This window comes from Vombatus ursinus, unplaced genomic scaffold (genome assembly GCF_900497805.2).
Source record: "Vombatus ursinus unplaced genomic scaffold, bare-nosed wombat genome assembly UNPS02014770.1, whole genome shotgun sequence".
In the NCBI taxonomy this organism is placed as follows: Eukaryota; Metazoa; Chordata; class Mammalia; order Diprotodontia; family Vombatidae; genus Vombatus; species Vombatus ursinus.
In genome coordinates this window covers 24,060,337-24,080,937 of record NW_020954548.1, presented here as the reverse complement: position 1 = coordinate 24,080,937, position 20,601 = coordinate 24,060,337, and the positions used below count along the sequence as shown (strand labels likewise).

Sequence of the window (20,601 nt, the reverse complement as noted above, 5' to 3'; positions counted from 1 at the left end):
ATCCTCTTCATCACCAAGTTCAGTGCCTTATATATATATGCTCAATAAATATTTGTTGAATGAGTAAAATGAATAAATGTTACTTTAAGTGTGTAATGGCAAAAATCCTAGGCCCTAGAGTACCCCCTCCATCTCCCAACCTGTAGCCTCCAGGCCATATGTGGCCTTCTAGGTCCTCAGGTGGAGCCTTTTGTCTGAGCACACATTTTACAGAACAAATCCTTTTATTAAGGGGATTTGTTCTGTGAAGTTTGGATTCAGTCAAAGGCCTGCACTTGAAGACCTGGAGGGCCACATGTGACCTCAAGGCTGTAGGCTCCCCACTGCTGGCCTAGGGGATGAACTAGATTACCTTTCAAGGGCTCTTCCAAGATTCTATAAAAGATGAATTCAATAACTGAACTGCCTTAATTTCCAGTTGTAGAAATTCTGGTGGAGCTCATTACATACACCAGAACAAAAAGATCACTCTTGCTGTTAAGTAGAAATAGGCCTTAATGGTGGGAGAGAGTCCTGTGAATTCGACAGGCATTTTATTAAATATAGAGAGTCTGGTCATGCTGTTTCCATTGCCTTTTTCCATGAGTAAAAATGTGTTCATTCTTCCTTTTGGGTTTATTGAAGAGAAATCAATTTAATTTTTCAGACATTTTCAAAACATTCATATACTGGAGAGACAGAAGACAATAGAGACAAAACAACGTAGAATTCCTTTACAGACATATCTGTATCACTAAAAGTAAAACAAAAACAGAATTGAAGATACAGACAGTTATTCTGTTTCTTAATCGTCTCCCTTCCTTGAGGCAATTAAAATATTGATCCTTGCATGTGTCATTACCTTAAATTAAGATTAGGAAAGTAAAAAATAGAAATAGAGAAAAGCCACCTTTCACTTCACATTTGTGCCTACATGCCATGAATGGATTCTCATCCTATAAAAACACAACAGTGAAAATGAAAATGACATATACAGTTCTAAACTTTCCCATTTCTTCAGGAAGGTGACAAGTTTGTTTATTCTTGAAGATTAGGCCAAAAGTCAGGCCATCTTTTTTTTAGGAAATAGTATTGATTGTTTCTCTCTTAAAATTCTCTTGCTGATGCCCCACCGTGGCATGGAGGTGCCTCTGGATTCATGAAGACAATGCCAACACTGTTAGATCAGTCTTAAGTCCTAGAATGTCTGACTATTTAAGGGCAAGGCTCTGTCCAATAGGACCACAATGTCTCTTACTGGGCTAAGCTCTTGCTTTAAAATAACTTTACTAAGTTCCACTTTCTGACAAGTCTGGTCCCCATATCAAGGCTAGCTATGTACTCTCAAGATTCTAGGGGCAGTCCTAAGGGGAAGAAGGAAGTGGGATTTGCATTTTTAGTTCTATAGCTCAAGAGCTCATGCCAGTGGTCTTACCATTATGATGACTAATTAATCAATCACACTTAATTAGCTTTTAGAAAGGGGTATTTTACTAAAGTGCTTTAGTAAGAATAGTTGATTCAAAACTCTCTCCCCTTGCACCAAGTATCTCAAGAGAGCTCAGGGGGTAGATACCAAGACCTTCTGTTCCTTCTCTGAAAAATCCCCATCAATACCTTCTTGGAATTTTAGCTAAAGGCTTTCTTCCTCTTTGCTTGTGGGAAACTCTTGGTTTCTGAACTAGTTTTCCAGTTTTATATAGGCCCCAGGGGGCCATTACCAAATTTTCTCAGCCAATCTGATCATTCTCCCTGGTCTTCATCATTCTGTTTGATCAAATACTTCTTTCTGTACTTAGTTTAAAGCCTATGATTGATTGATTAACATGTGCTTTTTAATTGGTTATGGTATAATGGTATAGCATTTTATCACTTACTTTAAATGGGGTTGGGTAACTTAATTTCTTTTTCTCAACCCTCACCTTTACACTAATACTGGAGAATTCAGATTTTTTTTTTAAAGGGAGCTAATTAAAAATTATTTGGGAGTGTTAGCCTCAGTTATTTGCAAATATTTTGCATCACATAGAAAGGTTAAGTGACATATTTGCCCAGGATCACATGGCTAGTAAAAAGTCTGGTCCAGTACTTGAACTCAGGTCTTTTGGAAGGCTAATGCTCTTTTCATCACACCAAACTTTAAACACTTTTATTAGGACATACATTAATTAAAGATGGAAAACATGGCAATTCTCATCAACCTTAAGAACTGAAAAACCATCAGAAAAATTAGACGCAAATTTCCTTTCATCATCAAAAACAGAGTGTGAGATAGTCCGTGGAAGTATTATTATATCTGCAGGAAACAAGTACAAAGAAATTAAGAAATTTGTTGGAGATCATTCAGCTAGGGCTGGTATTATGCTGGTATTATAAACCCAGGTGTTTTGGTGCAGAATACAATGCTCTTTTCACTGCTGCTTATCTTCTCAGTGCCGTTTTGCCTCAGTGAGGTACCCGTATCATAAAACCTTAAAGTAAGAATTGCTAGTAACATTTCTAACAACTTTTATTTATTGTTTGCATAGCTCCATTAGTTTCCTGGTTCCTATACCCAATTCTTACTGACACAATGAAAAAGATGGGCTTAATATACTAAAAACAATAGCTTTAGCAAAACTGATTAATGCTTGTGAATTATAGGGCATCTGTACTTTACTTTCATTTATGGTTTTTCGGTCCAGGAATTTTCTACAATACCAAAGTTTATGAGAATTTCTCAGATCGAGGTTCCAACACAGGTTTGTTCTAGGTTTTCTTCATTTTAGAGGGCAGCAGCAACCCAACTCTGGAGGAAGTCCTGGAATTTACAACATAATAGAATGGGGGCATACTCACCCTCAAGAATCATTTGTAACTCTGCTTCTAACAATACATAATCTTTTAAATAAAAAAAAAAGTTAAACTACTACAAACATTTGTAACAAATATCAACAGCGTCAAAGGTGGAATAAAGTTTCTGTGTAAAAAAAGCTTAAATGTAAGGAAAAAAGCCATTGGAAATTATAGCAAAACAATAACACTACTGAATCTGTATTTAGTGTTTCCTTTATTTTTAATATAGCTGCATTTAACATGTAGGCGCTTTGCATCATCACTTCATAAAGGTTTTCCCACATTTCTCTGTATTCACAATTGTTTATTTTGCCACATTTTACAAAATTAATATAATAATTTACTGAACTGTTTCCAAACACTTGGTACATTTCCCTGTACAAATGAACATTTGTACAGATTTTTTTTCTGTTAGCAATTTCTTTATACGTAGTTCCAACCATGGGATCACTGGTTCAAAGGGTAAGAACAGTTTTATGACTTCATGTTCATTTCCAGATGTTCCTCAAAAACAATGTAACTAGAGTGCCCATTTCCCAGCAGCAAACTCTACATTTTAAAGTCATTTAAATAAAAAGGTGGTATTGGTCTTGCCCATAAAGTTTCACAGAATGATTGTTGCATACGGGAATTCTTGCACAGGGAAACCATGACTTTGTCCTTCTCCCTTCGCCTATGCAGGGTCCATGAAGGGTCTTTTTGAGGTCGACTGGCCTCCTTTTTAGATCATTTATATCATAAGTTGCAATGCATTCCCAAATCCCAGAGCTGGAACTCGAGGGTTACATAGTCCAAACCTTATCTAAAAAGAAAAAAAAAAGCATTTCCTTGTATTACAATATCCCTTGACAACAGATCACACCACCTCGGCTGGAACCTACCACCACATCTTTTCTTTGTCTCTCCAGAGTTTAGCACAGTGTCTGACACATTAAGTAGGCGCTTAATAAGTGCTTGTTGAATGCCGATTTCCTGAGGCAGCCCACGATAGGATCTGACCAAAAGTGACTTGGGACTTAAACATTGAACCTAAGCCCTTTGCCCTTGAGAACCTGAGGACTCTCTGATTGGATGATTAGGAGAAACAGCAGCAATAGCAATTACAGACGTGACTCCGGCACCACGTGAGGGGTCACTCCAAGGGTCTTTCAGAAGCCTAAACGAAGTTGCACCCGCTCTGACGTCAGAAATCCGCAGCCAATAGGCTCGTGCTAGAGGCTATGCTTGTGACGCGTGGTCTGAAGACTGTCAGTCCTGTCTGCTCTGGAGGGGACTCCACCATTGCTGCCGTGCAGCGCCCCAGGGCCCTCTCACTGCCCACCTCTTTTTGCCCCGTCTAGCCCCAAAGGGGTCGGGATTGGGACTGGTGAGGCTTCTGGGCAGGAGTGAAAGAAGTCTGCGGGGGAGGGAGGGAAAGTGCAAGAAAACTACGGATCAACCGGGGTCATGTGAACCACCGGCTCACTAGCGCCGCCCTTAGCCCTGGGCCCTGTGCGGGTGGGCGGGCCACGTGACCTTTCCACCTAGCTGCCCAGACAGGGCCGGTCACGTGACCCCGCACTATTCGTGCGCGCGCGCGCGTGGCCCCAAGAAGCCAAGCCTGTGTATTTGTTTATGCGTCTGTGTGTTTGTGTGTGGGTGTGTGGGTGTGTGGGTGTGTGGGTGTGTGGGTGGCAAGGGGTGCGCTCCTTCCTCCTCCCACTCTATCTCTTTCCCCTCCCCTTCCCCCGCCCTTCGGTGTGTAAGAACTAGCGAGCAAGATTTGGCTTGCGGTGGTGGTGGTGGGGGCCCGGCGCGCCTGCGCAGGAAACAGCTGTCACCCTTTGCGGAACAACAAGTCATACAAACCTCCCCCCTCCCCCCTGAGCCGGTAGGCGACCTTCCTCACTCCTCTTCCTTCTCCTCCTCGGGGGTCCCGGCCCCTCCCCCACCTCTCCCGCCGTGCCCGCGCGCCCAGGTAACCGCTCTGGCCGGGGCGGGGAGGTGGGGGGGTCAGGGAGGGGATGGCGCCGCGGCGGTGGAGGAGGCCCCCGCGGCCGGACGTCTCGCTCCCCACAACTGCTCCACTGCTCCCCGGGGATGCTAGGGGTGGCGGCTGCGGGGACCTGTCGGCCAAGGGGAAATGGTGGCGGGTGGGGTGAGGATGGAGTGGAATGGGGGGGAGGGATGGTGGATCCAGGTGAGCATCGATGGCTGCTATCGCGACAGTCGCGATCGCCAGAGAGACTGGGGAAGGAGTTGACAGTCGGTGCTCCCTGTCCCTCTCTGTGCTAGTCTTCAGCCCCTGGCCCGGATTGCCCCGAGGGGGCGTGGGTTGCTGCGGTAGAGTGTGAGAACTGGGAGGAGATGGTGGTGCGGGGTCGGCCCCCGGTGTCGTCCTCCTTTTGGCCAGAGGAGGCTGGAGGTTCGGCCTCCTCAGGCCCCAGGCGGACCCAGTTTATTCGCTTATTTCTGGGCCTCAGTTTCCTCAGTCTCTAAAATGAGGGAGGGGGTAGAATGTGTGGAGGTAGGCTCTCCATCTCTGTAGAGATAGATCCCAGTGGATGGAATGAGCACATGTCAGGGATGGTATAGAGGATGCTACCTTGTGCTGATGAGTGTTGGACTAGATGCCCCCTGAGGGCTTTTCCCAACTGAGTCTGGGAAGCCTAGGCTCTTTGAAAGAGTCCTCTCTTCCTGTACCCCACTAGAACCACGATGGGGGAATGCCCTCGTTCGGCAAGCTAAACTTGCATATGACCCTGTGGAGTCCTCTTCCGTTCTCCCCTGTTTAGCTTTTTACCCTTACAGCCTCCTTCCTGGCATGTCCTATTTCATCTTTTCCCCCTCCTCCACTGACCCACTTATACCTGACAGCGTGTAAAAGGTGGGGAGGTGGAGGTGGGAGACGGGCACTCTGGTACTTTTGGCTGATTCTCGATTGTTTACTTTCTGCTTCAGCCAATGTAACCAGCCATAGCAATACCTTTGGCAAACCCAAAGTGGAGTCCCCCCCCCCTTTTTTCGTGGAGTTGGTTTTTGTTGTACTTGGGAATCATACAGTGATTATGCTCCTCCCCCAGCAGGCACGGCAAACTTCGATAATTGATGAACTCCCCCGACCCCTCCTATCTTGTTACTCATAACACTGTTCATTTATAAAACTGCCCCTGAAGGGTTTGTCTAGAGCTTGCAGTTTATGAACTTGTGTCGGGTGTCTCAGATTCAGTTTCTTTTTGAGGTTACTTAGATGCATTTCGTTTGAAAGTTTGGTTCGTTGCACCTGCTGTAACTTGGCTTTATTTTTTTAAACCATGACCAAATTTTCTGCTCTGTATGAAATCAGTTATAACTGTTTTAACGTTGAAACTATAGTGAAGCAGTGAAAAGATCACTGAAGGACTGCTTAATTTGCAGTCATGAGATCTGAATCCAAATCCCAGCTCTGGGACTGGCTGTTTGTGCAGCCTTGAAAAAGTGGATTAACCTCTCTGGTCCTCAGTTACATTATCTGTAAAATGAGGGAGTTGGATTACAGGACTTTTAAGGTTCCTTTCAGTTCTAGATAAATGATCTTAGCATTAGGAACTACTAAGGGTGTGATTCATAGTGGTTGAGTGGTAGTTATTAGAATATAGTATACTTTTTTCTTTTTAAACAAAAGACAGAAACAAAAACCCCACCAAAAATCCAAATAAGGTTGGTTTATTGAATGTATTACACTAGCTATTTAAAAAATTCCAGTTCCCTCAGCTAGAAGGTTTGTTCTAATCTTTACAGCATTCTAATGAAGCAGGTAATTAAAATTAATAAAAATAAATATTATTAAGCAAGTTTGGCTTAAAATCAGAAGATTTACTTTTCTATTAGGTTATTATAGATCTCAGTTCAAAAAACTAATTTTGTGATGGTTCTTTTTAAAATTAGTCTATAGTCTTTAACAGCAAATATTTTTCAACTGTTGAAAGTTTCTCAGCTCAATTCAGCAGACCTTTTTAAAGCACCTATATGAAGGCAGAGTCATGACTGCAGATCCAAATATTAAAAAAAAAAATCGTGACCTCAAGAAACTTACATTCTACTAGAGGAATGCAAAATGAAAATAGATAATTAAATATTAGGAATTTGTGGAGGGAGAGAACACAACTTGAAGAAGGGTGTGTGGGAGGATCAGAATTATTAGCTCCTTACAAGAAGTAGTACCTCAGCCGACAAGCTAAGGATCCTGAGAGTATATTATATTCTAGATGTGGGGGGTTTAGAGGCAGAAAAGGGTAAGTAGGCCAGTTTGGCTGTAATTGAGTTCCTGAAGGCAGAGTATTGGAAAGATAATGTGGGGCCAGATTATAAAAGGTCTTAAATTCAAGAAGTTTGTGTTTTACCTTAGACACAATAGGGAAGACCCTGAAGATTTTTGAGTAGAGCAGTGACAAAGTCATACCTCTGCTTTTATTTTGGCGGAAGTGGAGAGTAGATAAGTTGGAGAGCGGAGAGGCTGGAAGAAGACCAGTCAAGAAGAATTTATTATTTGCCTACCATGTGCCAGGCACTGTGCTAAGTAAATATTGGGGATACAAAAAGGCAGAAAAACTGAAGGAAAAAAAAATAGTCCTTGATGACATTGAGCCAGAAGATGAGATTAATGCCCCAGTCTAGGGTAGTGCACATGTGAGTGAAAAAAAGGGAATCTTTTAGAGTTGTGCCTGGAGATAGGATTAGTAATACTTGGGAGTTGTTTGCATAAAGAATGGTCGGGGAGGGAAAACTCTAGTATGATTCTGAGGTCTTAAAGTTGGATAACTAAAAACATACTGGTACTTGTCAACTGAAATAGGAGACTTTTTCGAAAATGGTGGTTTTAGATTTTTGGTGGGGGGGGAGGCAGTTGGGGTTAAGTTGGGGTCACCCAGGGTCACACAGCTAGTAAGTGTCAAGTGTCTGAGTTCAGATTTGAACTCTGGTCCTCTTGCCTCCAGGGCCAGTGCTTTATCAACTACATGGCTAGCCACCCCTGAAATGGAGGTTTTAGAAGATAATAAGTTCTGTTTTGGATATGTTGAATTTGAGAGGTCTATGAGACTTTTAAGTGGAGAAAGCTAGTGGGCACTTGGTTTTGTGTGTCTAGCATTCGGGTGCAGTACTGGGGTTGACATAGATTTGGGAGGAAGCTGCATAAAGATAATTGAACTCTAAGGACCTGAGTAGTTTGTGGAGATAAGTCTATAGAAATGTAGAGAAAGGCCTAGAACCGAGCCTTAGGGGAATAGTTTGTACGTAGTTTGTGGAAAGGTGGTCGATGATTATCCAGAGAAAGCACTGCTAGGGAGGAGAGAATTTTGAGGAAATGGGTGGTGGTGGTGCTAAAAGAAATTGCAAAGGTGAGGTCAGAGAAAATGGTGTCTTGTTGGTATGTGCAGATTGGTTATGAATATATTTAGTACTTAAAATTATCATTTGCCTTCTACAGAAGAAAAATCAGACTTATCACTCAAAATAATATTCTTGTTTTTAAGTAGAAATTTTATTACTTTGCTTAGAACCAAATTTTGTCTGGATCATAGAGTTGAAAGACTTCAGAGGTCATTTATACCCATGCCTACTTTTTGCAGATCAGGAAATTGAGGCCCATAGAAATAGTGACAAGCCTAAGAAGATACAGGTTAAACTCACTTAAAAGATGGTTTGTTAACACTGAGGATATTTAAAATACCATACCATAAACTTCTAAGACAATTCCAAAACAATTCAGAAATTCATCCAGCAATACTCTTAGAACAAGGGTAACGTTGATTTAGATACATACTTTCTAGTTACAATATATTTCTTTAATGTAACTGATTTTAAGCTAAGATTTCTGAAACCTATGAGATGTTCACCATCCTTTAGCTTATTTCCTATTATATTAGATTAAAAAATTTTGTTTAGCTAGTGTTTGTGGGATATGGTAGGTTCCAATAGCTACAAATATACATATGAGAATATGGTTGTAACATAGATCTTGTTTCTTAAAAGGGGTTTGATATTGGTGTCAAACTGGTTTTCAGAGCAGAGGATCTAGCACCTGAGAATGTTACATTGTATGAATTAAATCCTTGTACAACAAAACCATACCTTTTGTCTGTTTTTTTTTCCTGCCACGAGAAACATTGAGATTTGTGTATATGTAGCAGCAGCATGCCAAATTTTTTACTGTAAAACTTGCCTCTATGGCAGCTAAATTGCTATTGGTTCAATATGTAGCACTCTAAAAAGTGTAATTTGCTACTATAAATTTAATTCACAGATATTGAGTTCCTATCTTCAAACATGTCCAGGTTCCTCCTCTTCTTAAAAAAGTCCTCCTTACTGTCTGGGGAAACTATCATCCTATATTGCTCTTGACTTTTCTTTCTCAGTCAACTTAGAAAAAGTTGTTTACATTCCTTGCTTCCAAATTGTCTCCCCTTCATCGTTTTGCAAATCTGGCTTTTTGGACTCACATTCAACTGCAACTCTTCTCTCTAAAGTTACCAACATTATCTTAATTGCTAAATCTGATTTTTTCCCCTTGGTCCTTATTCTCATCTTCTCTGTTGATTTGACACTGTTATTACTTCTGTAAACTCTCTTCTCTTTGGGTTTTCTTATTCTCTCCTAGTTCTCCTTTTAACGTGCTTGGTGAATCTTCTAAATAGGCGCCTTAGGTGCAGGTGTATCTTAAGCCCCCTATTCTTCTCTCGGATGTACTCTCTGCAACCTGGTTAGCCCCTGGAGAGAAATTTCATTCTTCCTTATTTTTATATCTGATGAATTATCCCATCCTGTCAGTTCTGCCTGTATGACATTTCTTGTATTGATTGGTCTCCTTTCCACTAAAGGCTGCCTGTCTTGTTTAGTCCTTAATCACCTCTCACCTGAGCTATTTCAGTAGCCTCCTCAAGTATTACTCCTGAAGTCATTCCTCTTTCTTTAGAAGCCATCTTCCACCCAGCTGCTCAAGTGATGTTCCTAGAAACACAGGTCTGACATTGTCATTTTCCTGCTCAGAAAGCTCCAGTGTCTCCCTCTTGAGTCAAAGGTTGCATATAAATTTCTCTTTGACATGTAAAAGCCCTTCAACTTGGCTTCAGTCTTCCTTTTCAGGATTCTTATATACACTTCTCCATAGAGTGTGTGATCCAGAGTGTTCCCACCAAGAATGGCCTACTTGCTGTTTTTTCTACAGGATGAACAGTCTCCCATGCTTGGAATGTACTCTACCCTAGTTTTTAGAATCCCTAATTTTCTTCTAAGCTCAGCTGAAGTACTATCTTTCCTGATTCCCCCCTCCCCCATCCTCCCACCATGTAGCCAGCTACTTAGTGTCCTGTCTTCTCCTAAATTACCATGTATTTTGTATGTACTTTTATATGTACTTTTCCCCTCCCGTACAATATTTATTGTTCCTTGAGGACGGGTACTATCTCACTTTTGTCTTTGTATCTTTAGCATCTAACACAGTATCTAGCACAACATAGGCACTTACTTATTGATTGTACTCTGGGTCAGGTGCAGAGTAAGTGACTTATCCAGGTTCATACAGCTAGTAAGTGTCTTAGGCCAGATTTGAACTCAGGAAAATGAGTCTTCTTCTTCTTCTTCCTTTTTTTTTTTTAGTGAGGCAGGCGGGGTTAAGTGACTTGCCCAAGGTCACACAACTAGTCCATGTCAAGTGTTTGGTCTGAGGCAAGATTTGAACTCAGGTCCTCCTGACTTCAGGGCCGGTGCTGTATCCACTGCGCCACCTAGCTGTCCCAAAATGAGTCTTGATGTCAAGCCCAGCCTCTATCCTGCTGTGCCTCCTCCTACATGCTCATACAACAGACAGTCTAACAGAACTTAGGCATGGAATGAATGCTTATTGATTGTAGTTTGGGTGAGTTGCAGAATAGACTATGTTTCCATAAGTTTTTTCCTACTGGCATGACCTTTTATTATCATTTATCTTACAGTTAACATCAAATAAATTAGATCATTTGATTGCTCTTTTTGTGATTAAAATAAGGAACAAGTAATATATTGTCAATTACCTTTTTTTTTTTGGTTTGGTTACTAGGGTATAGCTGTCCATTTTGACTATCATAATGCTGTTTAGATGATTAAAAATGCTCATTTAGAATTGTATACAGGTTGCAATGGAAGCATGGGGCCAGACACTGGAGGGCCTTGAGAGATTATCCTCTGTGTATCTTGTTTGTACATAGTTGTTTGAATGTGGTCTCCATTAGACTGTGAGCTCCTTGAGATCAGGGACGGTTTTTTGCCTTTCTTTGTGTCCCCAATGCTTAGCACAATGTCCGGCACACAGAGCTTAATAAATGCTTTTTGACTGACCAAAGAGCTTGAATTCTAATTTTTGGAGGGGATGAAGATTTGAAAAATAGAATTAACAGAAGAGTACATTGAAAAAGTAATCTGGACTATTGAAGCAGCAAGAGACTAGGTCTTTATTTTAACTATTTCCTTATTAAAATTTGGAAGTATATGTGTAGATACATAGTATTTTATGATTATAAACATATAAATAAATAAAATAAATATAAATGTAATTATATGTGGTATAAATGGCCACTGAGCCTTTCTATACTATTGTAGTGTACCATATTGTTTATAAATTCACAATAGTTGAATATTGGATTTATGTTTATTATGTATTTGCTAGTATTTAAGGTACCTGATGATATCTCTCGACTTACCAAATATGTTAAGAAATGAATCATGTGGTAAGCTTTATGCAATCCAGGAAGAAGGGTAGCTCTAAATTGTACTGACAAGGTAGATTGGAGCCTTGTGGTGGGCTCAGGATTTTGTATTTTATTCAGTAGGCAAGAGATGTTCAATGTTTCTGAGCAGTGGAAGGAAGTGCTCAGTATACATTAGAAAGATTATTCATGTATCTGACTGGTAACATGAAGCAGAATGGCCATTTTTTGGGAGGGAGGAAGCAAACTCTCAGGAAGATAGGATAGTATTGTGTTTATTTTAATTTTTATGTGACATTCAGTTAGATGTCAAATATATGTAATTAATTATTAAACTAAATCAATAAAGAAACAAATGATTTTCAGAACCTTGAAATACCAAGCTTTGAAGCATATATACTTAAAATGAAACTGACACTGTTCATTCACTTACTCAACAAATGATTTCAAAATTCATTCAACACTTGAGTGACTCATAGTAGTGTGTCACAAAATATGACAGGATCAGGCCCTCAAGGCACTTGTAATCTTGTTGGAAAACCTTGAATTAGAAGGGAAACAGTTATACAATATTATAAGAATGTAATAAGTGCTAGATTGAAAATAATAAGTTACCAGAATGTCCCAATAGTATTTGTACTATTTGTACTAACCACCTCTCAAGGCTATTGGGTGGGTAGGAGGGAAATGTTTTGTAAAATGCAAGAAACAGTATGCAAATGTGAGCTATTTAAAAATGTGGTAGAGAAAGGCAGTAAAACATAAACACAATACTGTACTATTCTCTAAACTCTTCTTTCCCTTATCTGTAAGTTTCCCTAGACACCCACCATTTCTTGATAGCAGAGAATCTTCTGCCCAGTATGGGCTGAATTTATTATCTGGGGACCATCACATAATGTTGTGTATGTATCTCATCCTTTTACTCACTGTATAGTAGGAACCATAAGGGTGTAGTGACCTTGTCTTATCTAGACTTTGTGTTCCTCCCAGGGTAGGGTCCTGCATATAATATGCACTTCATAAATATTAGTGGAATGAATTAAAAGAATGAATGGAACTGAAGATCTGGCCTAAAAATACAGTACCCAGACAAGTCTTTAGCTGCAGAGTTTGTGAGACATTTTCCCTATTCTTCATTTCCCAAGGACCAAGGGGATCTTGGGCAACCTCAGAGAGAGAGAGAAGGGAGAGAGAGAGAGAGAGAGAGAGAGAGAGAGAGAGAGAGAGAGAGAGTGTGTGTGTGTGTGTGTGTCTTTGTATTTGCAAATAATGAGAGATTGCATAGCAGAGATAGGAACTGGCCTTGGAGTGAGAAGACCTGGGATTGTCTTGCTTCTAGTTTCTACTGGTTCTGTTACCATGGAAGTCACTTTAACTTCTCATTGATCTGTGATTACATCATTGGAGGGAGTTTCCAAAATGGGAGTTCCCCGCACAGTTGCAAGGTTTGTTTTTTCCCTATACCTATCCTCCCTATTCCCTTCATGACTTAACTACTAGGGAAGGGGGGGAAAAACAACAAACCACTTTTCATAGATAGACACACACACAGAGTTTGTTTTATAGGAAATCATGTCCCCTACATGTTCCAAAAGCTCTACCACAAGAATTTTAATGTCTCATTCACTTACAGTGCTTCTGATTATTCACTATACCTCAGGTTTCAGTTTCAAGACTGTACAATTTTTTATTTCTGTGACTTTAATTTGGGTAATTTAAAGCACTATATTGCTCGCCCTTTTACCTGGTGTAGTAAAATGAACAAAGCTTTTAGTTAAGGCCCTTAGTTCATATTTGAGCTCTCTGCTCACTTTTTCAGTCAATATTTGTTAAATTGAATGAAGCACTAGTCACTGATCTGAGCCTTAGTTTCCTCTTCTATAAAATAAGGGTGTTAGACCAGATTATCATTAAGGTCCTTTCCATCATTAAACCTTATCTGCATCACTGATAGCAAGGATTACATACTGTACCTCTGTCTCTTTTTTTGGGCAGGCTGATAATAGCTAATTATGGTTTTGTCTAGTCTTGTATTTTGCAAAAGACTAAAGAGCCCTGTCATAATCTGCCATCTGGTAAGAAATAGGAGATGAACACAAGCTGAGGTGTATGAGTTTATAGGCCATATTTAATTGATACTAAACATTTGAAAAATGTCCAGGCATGTTGGACATTATAAATACTATGTAGTAATAAATGCATATAGAATATTTGTTTTGGTATCAGCATTCTGACACAGATTTGAAATTTAGCAAGGTCAGCCCAACCCTCCAATTCTCTGAGATGATATTAAATACTGGTAATATATCTGGTGCTGTAAAAAAGTCTTTTCCAGCAAGGCGACTAACCTGACTACAAGGAATAGGAAAGGAAAACACAAGGTGTTAAAAAGCTGTTAAAAAAACAACCTTTATTTTTAAACTAACACAGTTATTTTTCGCCTTCCTACCTCTCTTCCCCCTAACTCAGAAAAAAGAAAAACACACCCCTGTAACAAACATACATGGGCAAGAAAATAAAATTCCTGACTTAGCCATGTCTAAAAATATGTCTCATTCTGCATTTTTAGTCCCTTACCTCTGTTGTTAGATAGGTAGCATTTTTCATCATTGCATTGTCCATTTTTTGTCACCAATAGATGATATCTGGTAATTGTGCACCTATTTGTTAACTAAATTCTGCAAATTTGATTAAAAAGCAAGGGTACTCAACTCTTTTCTGAGTAACAAGGGCAATTGTTGTTTATCCTTCGTTCTTGAAGATGATCATGACAACAGGAAGGAGATGTCATGACTTTGCAAATGAATTGTATTTCAGTGAGGGAGAGCTGTGCAGTCACTAGCCTCTCTCTTCTCTTGGAGCCATCTGGGTACTGTGGCAAGATACAGATCAGGATGATTGGAGATGGCCCCAGATGCAATGGGAAACCTTTTTAAGCTAAGGTCTTTCCCAGGTGTCAGCAGAGTAAGTCTGTCAGACCAAATGGGAAAGCCTCACCATCTGCCTCTGTGCTATAATGTAAATTTTGTTAAAGTAACTTGCTGAAGCTACTCAGTGATAGGATTTTTTTTTCAATTTTCAAAGCAATATTCATTAAATGAATACATTTAGAACTTAAATGCTAAATTTCTTTGGACATTAAATAATAGACATTAATTTCTATTGTAGATATATTTGTATAAAGTAGAATAAAACTTTAGTGAACTAGTGTTCTGTGTTTTGTTTGGAGTATTATATAAACCAAAAATTCTCATTTATTTACATTTCTGAATTTTAATTTTACCCTTTTTTAATGAACATTGAAAATGTAAATGGAATTTATTGTTGCACGTAAAATTTATATTCATAAAATTAAAGGAGGTAAAATGCTTATAATGGTACATAAATACAGATTTATTTCTTTGTTATAGGATCTTTTGTTAGTAGCTACTTAATAATACTGCTGGCTTACATAGGATTTTATATACATTGTCTTATTTGAATCTCCTATCTACTTTGTGAGGTAGATGGTATTATGATTTTTTGTAAACCTGAAAGACAGCAACAAACATGATCATTTCCATACGCAAAGAACAGGAAAAGAGAATTTTATAGTTTTTAAGTATATGGTAATTCAACACAATACTTCCAGTGCTGTTCAGCTTATCATTGTTTCTTTCTGAATTTCTTTCTACTCTTCTGTTTTATAATTGTCAAATTGATGCTTCCTTTCTTTTTTGGGGGCATTGCTATTATTAATCTTTTCTCTGATACATTTTTTCCCTCAAAAAATTAACTGCCTCTTTGTAATGAATATAGTCAAACAAAGCAAATTGACATATTGGCCCTGTCAGAAAATATTTTTCTCCTTCTGTTTCTCTAGGCTATTATATCTCTGTCAAGAGGTGGGAAATGTGATTCATCATCAGTCTTCTGAAGTCATTCCTAGGGTTCTATGACATTAGAATTTTTTTTAAATAACACAAAAATTGAAGCAATTAGGTGGGGCAGGGCGTCTGTAGTCAGGAAGACATGAGTTTAAAATCCTGCCTCAGACATTTGGTAGCTGTATGACCTTGAGTAAGTCACTTAATCTCTGCCTCAGTTTCCCCAGCTGTAAAATGGGAATAATAATAGCGTCTACCTCTCAGAGTTGTGAGGACCAAATAAGACAATATTGTGAAGTGATTAGCACAATGCCTGGTACGTAGTAGGTGCTGTATAAATGGTAATTTCTATTCTATTACATTCATATATCTATATGTTTAGTCATTTTCCAATTGATAAGCACCCATTGTGCAAGTTTTTGCTAAAACAAAACATTCTATATGTATTATTCTATATATGTTCTATATACATTAAAAAAAAAACCAACCCATATAGACCCTTGATCTCTGTATATAAGCCTAGTAGTGGTTTTAAACAGTTTAGTGACTTTTTGGGTAGAGTTCCAAATTGCCTTCCAAAATACTAGACCAATTCATAGCTCCACTAATAGTGCATGAATCCATTTGCTTTCCTGAATCCCCTGTAACAATTTTCCTTTTTCTTTTTTGTAATCCTTGCTAGTCTGATGGGTGTGAGATACAACCTTAGAATTGTTTGAATTTACATTTATTAGTCATCTTGAGCATTTTTCCATATAGTTGTTGACAACTATTTGTTCATATTTTTGACAGTGGTGCTTGTTCTTATGTAAAGGTCTCAAAAGTGTCTGTGCAGTTGTAGGTTATTAAAGCTTAAAATCGATGCCCTGTATCTTGGATAGTAGACCTAAATCAGAGGAGTTTGTTATAAAGGTATTTTTTTCTTTTTAACTGTTCCTTTGTAATTTAAGCTGCATTGATTTTGTTTGTGCAAAAGCATTTCAATTTTATTTATGTAAAATTACACATTTCATTTCCCGTGATCATCTTTGTTCTTTGTTTGGTCAAGAAGTATTGCCCTATCCATAGTTGTGAAAGAAAAGTATCTTCTCTAGTTCTCTTATTTGTTTACAATGTGATATTTTATGTGTAGGCTCTGTATTCATTCTGTGGTACATAGTGTGAGATGATAGTCCAAATCTAATTTCTCTCAGGCTGTTTTTCAGTTTTCCCAGGTATATTCGTTGTCCTTATCTTGTAGTTGTGATCCTTTAGCACTGTCCTACACATTTCTATTTGATTCTGGATTTTGTGTATCTAATCTGTCTCACACCAACTTTTTTTTCCAGTATCAAATATTTTTGATCATTATTATTTTGTAGTATGGTTTGAGATCTGGTACTGCTAGGCCACCTTCCTTTCCCACTTTAAAATTATTCCCCTTGAGATTCTTGACCTTTGGTTCCTCCAAGTGAAATGTTGTTTCTTTTTCTAGTTATATAAAATAATACTTTGTGATTGGTATGGCATCAAGTAAGTTAATTTAGGTAGTATTATCATGTTATTATATTGGCATGGCCTAAGCATAAGCAGGTAATATCATTCCCAATTATTTTCAAAACTTTGTGTAAAAAGTGTTTTGTAGTTGAGTTCATGTAATTCTTATGTGTCTCTTGGTAGGTAGACTTTCAAATATTTTATATAATCTGTAGATATTTTTAAAGGAATTTCTCTTCCTATTTCTATTTGTTGTTATTGGCAGTATCCAGAAAGGCTTGTTATTTAATGAGTTTATTTTATGTCTTGCTACTTTGCTGAAGTTACTAATTGTTTCATTGAATTTTTTGTTTAAATCTCTATGCCTCTCCAAGTAAATCATCATAGTTCCTCTAAAAAGTGGTAATTTGTTTCTTTTTTTGTGTATGCTTATTCCCTCAGTTTATTGTTTTATGGCTACGGTGAGACCTGGTTTCAAGCCGGACCTCTTACAACATGAAGGTTTTATCACCATGGGCAAGCCAGTTAACCTCATAAATTGCAAAGAAATTGCTGATCTTCATTTGGAAGTCCTCTGAGTGAAATCATAAAGTCCCTATTCCATTCCTTTTGCTTGCTTTAGCTAACACTTCTAGAACTATATCAAATAATAGTTGGTAATTAGATATCCTTCCTTTATTCAAATCTTAATGGAAAAGCCTCTATTGTTTTTCCATTAAAGACAATGCTAAATTAATTTTAGATTAATTTTAGATGTGATTTACCATATTAAATAATAGCCCTTTTAATATTATCTTTTAAAATGTTATTTTTAAAATCAGAAGTGAGAGTTGTATTTTGTTATAAGCTTTTCATCTATTGATTTTTGTAATTTTTGTTATTTTGTTATTATTATGGTCTGTTCTGCTTATTGTTTTTCTAATAGTGAACAACACTTCATGCCTAGAATAAATTCAACTTGGTTATAGCATATTGACGGGGTATGGGCCCAAAATAAATACCTTTGCACCTCACCCCAAAAAGAATTTGGGTCCCCTTTGTCTGTGGGCCCTAGAAAACCCCACCTTGGACTCTCCTTGAACTCCCTCACTTGATGTAGGCAGTCTCTAGCTTTAGCTGAGGCTATATCAACTGCCTTTCATTATATCCAATGCCCAATCTCGAAGTTCTCTGTTACACTCCACCTAGCCCAGCCATCATTCTACTACATCATTCCATCTGCTCAAATAAGTTTACCTTTCTAGTTTTCTTTGGATTTTCTTATTTGTATTTCTAAGCATATACTCAGCTATGGTCTAAATTCTTGAAAGTCCTTTGTTCCATTGAAGATCTTTTTTTTTCCTCCTATAGGATTATACTTAGCTTTGCCGCATAAGTTAATTTTGTAAGCCTTATTATCTCTTTTGTCTTTTGAAATGTGCTCCAAATTCTTCTCTGGTTTTTATTAGAAAATGCCAAGTTTTGTGTGATCCTGACTTTAGTTTCTTGGTCCTTGAACTGTTTTCTGGATGCTTTCAGTATTTTTTTTTTGTTTTGTTTTCCTTTGATCCGAAGACTTTTCCTTTTGGGGTTCCTTTCAGGAAGTGATTGGTGGAATCTTTTTATCTTTACTTTGCTCTCTGATTTTAATAGATCTATGCAGTTTTAATTCATGATGTCTTGAAATAGTGTCCAGGCTTTTAAGAAATCATAGCTTTTATGAGGTGTAGAGATTCTTACGTTATCTCTCCTCTACCTCTTTTCCAAGTCATTTTTTAAATATCAGCTAATTGTAGATGTAATTTTTTTTCAACCTTTTGATTTTATTTTATTCTTATTATTCATGGAGTTATTTCCATTTTATCTATTCTTGTTTTCAAGGATTTTATTTCTTGGGTAAAATATATCACTTTTTCTCCTAAGGTACTTCTACTTCCAGTAATCTTCCAGAGCTTTTATTTAATTTTTAATCACTTGTTTCATTTTTCTAGGCATGCCTGCAGTCCTTGTACAAAATCCATTTAAAAAAATTTCTCTTTTAAGTTTCTGTTTGTAGTTTTTTTTTGGTTTTAAATTGGCAATAATTTTTGGTACTGGTTGGATTCTTTTTTTTTAAATTTACTCATCTTTCCAACTTTAGTTCCTGAGTTGGGGCTTTGTGCCAGGGCCAGACACTCTCTTCTGTTTGGTGGGATAGTCTGCCCTACTTGGTCTAGCCTGAGTTCTTTCACTGACGTATCTATATCTTTTGTTGTTTAGCCCCCTTGGATCTTTGAGATTTAGACTGCTGGATTTTCAGGGCCTTCTTTGGTATCTCAGGATAAGTGTTAAAAACTTAAGAGCCTCTGGCCCTGGCTAGTCTGGTTTGATTGATGCAGTCTAGGAGTGCTCAGAACCCTGAAATGCAAGGGTACAGGGCAGAAGTCTGCCTTGAAAGAATTTGACCACTCAGGCCTTTTTAGTTTATTATGACACCAGTTGAGTGGGTGAGATTCCTAGTGAGTCTTCCATATTTGTGACACCCATACAAGCAGGCCAGATTCTTAGGGAATTTGATGAGGATAAAATTGTTGCAGAAAAAGACTGTGAGAAAATCTGGATCAGATCAGGGAGTAGCAAATAGCCAGCTGTGGTCGGGAGGTAACAGAGAAAGGGGCCTGGATGGGATTAAGGAGTGTTAAGTAAACTAATTAAATAATGAAGGTGGGCTGGTGAGGGCCATTTACCTCAGGCAAATGTCTAGGATCTGGGCTGCTGAAATTTGTGGAAAAGTTAAGGGGCTTTTTCCTTTTCAGGGTGGAGATCCCAAGACATAGTCTTTTCTTTTTAGGGGTTCAGATCCCATTCCCATCATTGGTGCTTTGGCACTTCACTGGGCAGTATTGTGTTTGTTGTTGGTTGCTGCCTTGCTGTCATTCCCTGAGCACCCTGGAGCTTTCTCTGGGAAGTCCTCTTTTCTTGTTGCCTCCTGGCACAGAGCCTTGTTGGCTAGTGGTGTTCTGTCCTCTTTCATGCTGGCAGTCAACTTGTCGGGGCAGGGGAGACAAACTCTTTCCTCTTGCCTTTTGGTTGCTGTCTGACTTTTTGTGAAATTATGGGATGGAAGCTGTCTCACTGTAGTTTCTTACTGGATTTTTTTTTAAATTAAAATTTGCATTTTAAAAATTTAAATATTTTAATTGATGGCTTTTGTCTTTTACATCATCACAGTTTTCCCCAATGTTCTTCCCCCTCCCAGACAGCCATCCCATGTAAGAAATAATATTTTTTTAATTAAAAAAAGGAAAAAATCTGCAAAACTAATGAATACATTGAAAAAAATCCAAAAACGTGTAATATCTGTGAAACTCCCACCTTTTCCAAGGAGCAAGTTGAGAATATCCTTTCATATCTTTTTATTTTTTGTTTTTCTTAGCTTTTTGGTGAGGCAGTTGGGGTTAAGTGACTTGCTCAGCATCACATAGCTAGAAAGTGTCATGTGTCTGAGGCCAGATTTACCCTCAGGTCCTCCTGACTCCAGCATTGGTGCTCTATCCACTGTGCCACCTAACTGCCCCCATATCTTTTACTTCTAATTAGTGCTTGTTCTTTATAGCATTTGTAGCATTGGTTTTTATTTTTTTGTGCTTTTCTATTTGCATTGTTTAGTCATCGTGTATATTGTTTTTGTAGTTCTGATTCACTCTGTATCAGTTCACGTTGGTCTTTCAATCATTCAGCAGTTGGTGAGTTCCTACTATATGCCTCCCACTGTGCTAGGGATA

At 38.4% G+C, this 20,601-nt stretch overlaps 1 protein-coding gene across 2 annotated transcripts in view; it reads left to right on the top strand.

The window, feature by feature from the left end:
- Positions 1–4,568: 4,568 nt before the first annotated feature.
- The window catches only part of KDM4C (lysine demethylase 4C), a 480,568-nt gene continuing 464,535 nt past the window's right edge, over positions 4,569–20,601 (top strand). The window contains exon 1 of one of the 2 annotated variants that reach the window (XM_027862930.1): positions 4,569–4,684. The gene's annotated coding sequence lies outside the window, so the exon portion shown is untranslated. Of the gene's footprint in view, positions 4,772–20,601 lie in introns of both variants that reach the window. The other variant, XM_027862929.1, reaches the window with a different exon arrangement.